Source organism: Oreochromis aureus, linkage group 9 (genome assembly GCF_013358895.1).
Source record: "Oreochromis aureus strain Israel breed Guangdong linkage group 9, ZZ_aureus, whole genome shotgun sequence".
NCBI lineage: Eukaryota > Metazoa > Chordata > Actinopteri > Cichliformes > Cichlidae > Oreochromis > Oreochromis aureus.
In genome coordinates this window covers 11,720,867-11,728,537 of record NC_052950.1, presented here as the reverse complement: position 1 = coordinate 11,728,537, position 7,671 = coordinate 11,720,867, and the positions used below count along the sequence as shown (strand labels likewise).

At 36.6% G+C, this 7,671-nt stretch overlaps 1 pseudogene; it reads left to right on the top strand.

The window, feature by feature from the left end:
- Positions 1 to 3,808: 3,808 nt before the first annotated feature.
- Positions 3,809 to 6,341, top strand: LOC116329906 (annotated as a pseudogene).
- Positions 6,342 to 7,671: the final 1,330 nt, after the last annotated feature.

Genomic DNA, 7,671 nt, shown 5'->3' with positions numbered 1-7,671 from the left:
CTCTTCTTAGAATTTAACTCGTCTGCCTATTTCTCTGGGTGCTCCCCTGACATCATCAATCACTCACACAGCAGCACAGTATTTCCTATTTCTCTTTCCTGTTTCTACAGATTAATCAAACACTTGTTTTTTCATATTTACAGTCTACAAACCCTCTTTAGTTTTACTAAGTCTTGGTCTAAAACAATACACCCTCTTCTCACACACTTTTCAGTATACTAATTTTTGCATTTGTCAGTTTTTTTTTTTTTTTTTTTTTTTTTTTTTACTTCATTCACACAATCCTTTCATAATCGTCTCACACACACTGCCTTTTCTCTCAGACTTCCACTTTTCACTCATTCTCCTATTGTACCTACCCAGACTTATTATTACTTATATTACTTTGTACAACTCACACAGAATCATTAAAATCCAGTACAACATTCATACACTTATAATCACCCCATACACGCTTTCCTAACAGTCTTACAGGGAGTTTTAGAGGGAGTTTTATCAAGCGCGCAGATCTCTATCAAACATGCTTGTTTACAATCAGGAAGGGAAGTAGACAACCCTCAGTAACTGCGTCTGTCCTCTTAAAAGAGAAAGAGTTTTATATAATCTTGGTATTCTTATTTTATTCTATTGTATACATCATTCTGTTCTATTTTATTTTATGGCATTCCAGTGTTTTCTGATTTCTACTGCATAACTTTTGCGCTTTTGCTTTAACAAAAGAAATTTCCCACCTGTGGGGCTGACACAGGTCATCTTTATCTTTAACTAGCCCAAATGAAATTCTAGTCCAATGCACACATGTGTTCCAGTTTAAAATTAAAGAGGAAGTAACTCACCCCTAACAATTTTATGTGTGTGTCAATGTCTGTGTCACTTTAAATTAAAAAGGTGAACACATATGTGGTGAGTCCCCCTCAATTTACACAAAATATGACATTAAATATCTTTTCTAATTCCTGTTCTTCTTTAAACACCATGAATGACCTCCAGGTCATAACCTTTGGACTTATAACTCTAACATAGGTCCACACAGGGCACCAAGCACAGAGAAAATTCAACCTCAGTGCTTCAAAATTCTCCTCAAAATTCAGAAACTGTTTCTGTCCTTTATCCGTATCAACATAATTGTGAGTCCCCATTTACAACTTGTTCTTCACTTGTGTCACAACACCTCTAGTAATATCATCAGAATTACTTCAACATGGTAAACAATGATTTTCTCTTACAATCAACTTACCATTAAAACTCAAGATCGCCGCTGACTCGATTCTCTGAAATCCTGAGTCAGTTAAACACCTACTACTCATCTCATGGTGTTTTTTTCAGACTCCTTGTCTGAGCTCACTATTTTACCCTGGCATCTCCACCAAAATGTTATGATATCTTCATAGACCCAAAAGTAAGCATCATATTTCCCTAGTCAAAAGTCAAACCGTTACTCACAGTAATTTTTAATCTAACAGCCTTTGTGTTTTGAAACTAAAAGAGGAAGGAACAGCGCCCAATTTAAACTGCGCATGTTGTCACTCAACACACACACACACAGAAAATGTAACTGTATATATTATCTCAAACTGAAACAGAACCCATCTAAAAATCCTAAAACATCTTACTTCGACACCCCAAAACACACATCGCTTACAGACATCTTTATTAATTAAATTATCTCAAATTCAATTTCAGTTCTCAGAACCCAGGTAACGGTCTTAAGTATCAACAGTTTATGTATCCTATCTCAAAACCCCGCAAAAAGTCATACAGTCCTGGCAAGAAATAAAACTTTACTTACATATTGTAATAAACAAAACCAGCGTCTTAAGTACAGGCATCAGCCATGTGTAGCAGTCTCTATAAACTTCCTATCAGTCTTACACAGTTTTACCTAGTACAGACACGTGTCAAGCAAACCCCATACTCATATTCTACAGTTATCATGAAATACTTATCATAATCAACAACAGTCACACAAATATAATAAACATAAACTGCATTTCTTCCCTTAAAACACGGATTGAAGTCGTCATAAACCCTGGCTCTGCAGTCAGTCATTAGCCACTCATTAGTAAACAGGAAATGTCACTCTAAATAAGTCACAGGCATCTCATTTACATAGACACAGACACACTCTCAAAATAAACAGCCTGCTGCAGTGCCCGTGGCAGACAGAGCCTATATACAAACATAGAAATTATAACACAGAGACGTCTGATAAATTAAATATTTACAAGGCCTTAAATTGCACAACCTACATAATTTAGACAAAATTTGAATTAACCCTCCAAGGGACAAACTCCAAGTTTTTGATAATCAATGACAGTCTCAGTTCCAAACTGTATCTGCTCTAATCCCTAAATATCCTAAGTAAATTTAAAAGCGTCCAACGCCCAAGCTCCAAGCTTTACTGCCCAAAAAAAGTGCATAAACCGTTCCAAACGGTAAAGTGGTCCAACCACTAGCTATTTTGGAGGTTCCCAAGTTCTCCACGATTGCCAATCGGACTATCCCGTCCAACGGAAAATCCTGAGCGTCCTCAGGAAATTGGGAGCGTCACCTCCGAGAAATGCACTTCCTTAGAACTTCCCACAGTTCCGTTCTACAGAAATTTACTTGTATTTTAAAGACATCCTATGAAACCACAAAACCGACTGTATTGATGTCCAAGCCCAGCTTTATATTCAATTATAACTGTATGACCATATACAGATTTCAAATGACCTATATCCTAAATTCAGTAGTCCAACTACTTTAAATTCTCTTTCCTTAGCAGTCCAACTGCATTTCCTTTAATCAGTACTGTCACTTAACCTTACATTATCATTACTTCAACTTCAATTCTCATGAGATTTTCACCAAAATCAAAACAGACTAGCCAGTAATTTTCAGTGAGTAGACTTTCAATTTTGTCAGAACCAATTCAGCACTGTTTGGAAATAATTCAACAGGTAGTGCCTTACCTTTGAATAAGCCGGCTTATGTCCACTCACTTCGACCACTGACTCGTGTCTGCCTGTTTGAGCACCTTGGACCCTCTCAGTCTCATTCTCCAACTTTTCTCCCTCAACCTCGGCCAATGCACCAAATGTTACGGGTTCGAAATTGAGGATGAGAGTAAAACAATGATAGTCCAGAAAAGGTCGTTCAAACAATTGATTTTAATGAATTCACGCCGCGTGGAGAGGTGCAAACTGCAAAACAGTTGTACATCTCTACCCAAAATACACTCTAGATTGCTTTTATAACATCAGGGTATTGTAACGCCCCTTCTTGCGTTTACAAGCACATAATTTGCATGTACAGAACATTCATGTATTTTAAGAATTAACTGCAACATAGAGGTTCCTCCTTGTGGCATACTCTTAAGAATATGGTGATGATCTAAGGCCTTTGAGGTCACCATGGACTGGACATCCTTCCGTCACCTGTAACTAAGCAAACTCAAATACCACAAGAAGCTGAATACATTCAGGCCTTTGCTCAGCTACTATTTTACTGTACCAATATACTCAGCATATGAGTTATGATACATATATATTTAACTCAATCATTTTAAAGTAGTTATAACTGCACCTGTAATAAACATGTTAATATTTGATTATGATAACCCCTATAATATAAATTATAACATAATGCCAGCAGCTTCAATAAACACTTTGATGAAATGATAATTAATGCAATGACAAAGATGATGGTTATATAAAATAATCCCTGTAATTCCACACTACCTAGGTTTTGAAATTTGTGACATGATTTTCTGTTTTGATCTTTTTGTGTAATTATGGCTTTCCTTTCTATATATTTTTTCCAAGTGATGAGTTTTGTGACAGTCCAGTCTGTGAACATCATGACAGACATCATGTTACTGAGTCTCCTCTTTATTCCAAGTGAGCCGTCTCATTTTGGTTATTTACAGTCTGACAGATCAGTGCAGATAGAGATACTTTACAAAGTCACACAGTTTATACTGAAGGTGTCGAGAAAAAAGAAACACGGCTGCTAAACTCAACTTATCATAATTATGTTTTTCCTCATATGTATTAGTCTTTTTTTCCAGACACTTTGGCTGCTTGTCCTCAGGATTCAGGCCTGTTCATCACTGCACCAAGAGAGATGGAAGCTCTGAGTGGATCTTGTTTACAAATCCCATGTAACTTTAGCGAGACTGGAACAGAAAAGTTTGACAGCACAAGACGTGTCTTTGGAGTGTGGATTAAAAATCATTCGGATGTTTTTGCACATCCAAACAATGAGATCTTCAACAGCAGTGGGACAGTTAACATCTATCCAATGAATATTACAGGAGACCTGAAGGAGAAAAACTGCACCACTCTGTTTTCCAATTTAAACACAACTTATACAAACACATAGTACTTCAGAATTATGAACTGGCCGTTCAGAGGAACAGCTGTTTGTGATCCTCTTAAAATAATAATTAAAGGTGAGAACGTTTTCATGTTAATAATAAAAAGTCTGATTGGATTGTAAACGGGTTCAGTGTTATAGAAATCAATACCTTCTATTTATTTTTATATTGTTTAACAAACAATTGTTTTAACTACACTAGCATGATTAAGTAAAGAGATTACATTTTGCATGTACTGACTTTACCTTTGACAGCTGATTGTCTGAATGCTGAGAAATATCTCATTTTCTCTGCGCTGACTCCAACACTCACCAGTTTCTGCTATATGTAAAAAAAAAAATCTAAAATAGTGAATACATTCATGTTCCTAATTGTACACAAGTTAATTATATTATGAAAAGTTTCAAAAATCCACATTGACCTACATCTTTTCAGATCATTTACTATTCCTATATTATCAGTGTACAAACTGTGTTTAATGTAAAAACCACAGATTCTCCTTGGAGGCCCAATATTACAATCCCAGGTGATCTGAAGGAGAAGGAGTCTGTCACTATAACCTGCTCAGCTCTCACTCCCTGTCCACACTCCCCTCCTCAACTCACCTGGAATCTCACACAAGACTCTCACAACCAAATAGAGGAAAACACAGATGGAAGCTTTACAACTAAAATCCAGCAGACCATCACTCTGTCAGACACACATGATGGAAAGAAGATCAGCTGCTCTGCCAGATATCCTGTGAACCAAGGAAAAGACACCAAGACAGCAGAGACAGAAGAGACTCTCAGTGTTTCATGTAAGATACTCAGAGTTTGTTGTTGAACTGAATCATATAGGACAACATGATTTATGGGATATCTCTTTCTTTTTTTTCTCCAGATGCTCCTAAAGACACCTCAGCATCCATCAGTCCATCAGGTTTGGTTCCAGCAGGCAGCTGGGTGAAGCTGACCTGCTCCAGCAGAGCCAAACCTCCAGTCAGCAACTTCACCTGGTTCAAGAAGAGCAGAGATGGAGCTGTGAAAGTATCTGAAGGAGAGATTTACAGCTTCAATGTAACAGATGGAGGAGTTTATTACTGTGTGGCCACTAATGATCTGGGTAATCAGACATCAGCAGAGATTCATGTGACTGCTGGAGGTAAAGGCTGAAGCCACTGATGTTTTGTATGCTCTTATCTATTTTTTTCTTCTTCTTTTCTTGAGAAACTCATTTCATCTCTTTGCTTTGTTTTTTTCTAAACAGTGCTGTTTAGATTGTACAATTAAACATGATGGTGATATGAATGAAAAAAAAAAGATAAAAAAATGAACCTAATCTGTTTAACTCATGTGTTGTTTCATATTTATCTTGTTCTTCTATCAGGAGAGCAGAAGAGTATCTCCTTCCCACTGTGGCTACTTCTTGGAGGAATCCTTGGGATGATGTTACTCCCCTTGGTCATCTTTCTTGTGTAAATATTACATTACAGTAGAAAACATGATAAGTTAGTATCACTGACATGTTACCTGCACGTTAAATTATCTGTTTACTTTCGCATATATTTAACCTCAAACAGAGGATAGTTAAGTCATGTTAAACTCTCTCTTTTATCTTCCAGGTGGTTAAAGTCAAAGCATCAAACTCAACAACAGACTCATGTAAGAAAATACTCAACTTCTCTGTAATTTATTGAACTGTTCAGAAAGTTATTTACTGTAGTACCTCCACCAGAGTCTGCTTACTAGATTTAAATGATGCAGAACTTTCGATTTGTTTAATTTTGTAGATTCAAATAAGTGAAGAACAGGTTTGTGAAGAGCCAGCAAGTAAATCAGAAGAAGTAGAAGAAAACATCCATTATGGAGAGATCAGCTTCTCTGTGCTGGGATATGAAGCATCAGCTGACTCAGATCAGGACAGAGGACAGCAGCAGGATACAATGTACGCACAGGTGAAAGTCAACAAGCCAAAAAACACAGAGCGCACTCACGACTAAGAAGAACTCTACTCTGAGGTCAAGAAAAAGTTATAACATTACATTAACAGAGTGTATTAAAGAAACACACACACACAGAACCTGCACACAAAAATGTCATTTTCACAGATCAAGTTAAACCAACAAATCACATCCTGCAGCTTTTTATGTTCAGCTTTAATTTCTAACGTCTATTTTGGTTTTTTCAGGTAATTGTTAAAGTGTGTAAATAGTTGTTTCAGCGCTCCAATAATGAACTTGTTTAGATGACAGTCAAGAGGTTTCTACAGCAGACTCAAAACCTCCACATACTGTAGCTTTTTTAAATTTTAGTTTTCATCATGTTCACACACTATTTACCTGCTGGTGCCCTGCCTTGTTGTGGGGTTTTTCCAGAACAGTAGTACTTTGGGGTTTGCTGTTCCCGATCTGTTTCTATTTTGTAATTAAAGCTGATTTTAAGTTTGTTTCTTGTTTTCTGAGTCCTTCATGTTGGATCCTCTCTGCCAACTTTGACAATAGCCACCAAAATGCGGTTGCTAGGTTGTTGAACTACTACATGCTTTGTGTTTGCAGTAGAGTCACAGAATGTAGAATTCTCACTAATATTTTTGTAACACAGTGAGGCCTGGGTCGGTGTATTACAAGGGTTAGAGAGGTATGTCGAGCTTAAAGTCAGTTTTCAGTGTCTTGAAGATGATGATTTTTTATTCTGCCCAGATCACCAAAGATATTCATGGTTAACACGAGCTGGTCCACAGTGGGTTAGGTTCAAAGTTTTGGTCTAAAATTGTGTTAATGTTCCACATGTTCACTGATTCTTGAAACAATAGTATTTGACACAAATCACACTGCAAAATAGCCTGGGAGGAGTTGGCTCTGTCAGAGAGCTGTCAGAGTCAGAGCCCAAAGCAAAATTAGACTTTTACTGTTGATAATACGGATTATTCACACTCCTATTAGAAACTTATTTCATTTTCTAAATAGTAAATAAAAATGCAGATTGTACATTGTAAACTGTATTTAATAATATATATTTTTAAAATTAGGAGCAATTTCCCTTATAGCCCACACAGAGAAGCAATGCATAAAACCTCAAAGAGCTGCACAGTTGCACCAGAGCTGTTTTAATCATCCCATTGTCAGCTGGCATGTTTTTACCCATCTCTGGTTTTTTATCTAAAATGGTGGTAAAGTCAGATACAAGTGTGCCGAAACTTGGATAATGAATGTCACTGGCTCACTAAATGTCACAAAATAAACAAACATAAAATAGATTTTCTATAAACTTCTATGATTTTTAGTTTTAGATAATCAGAATCAGCATACTTTAATAATCCCTAAGGAAATT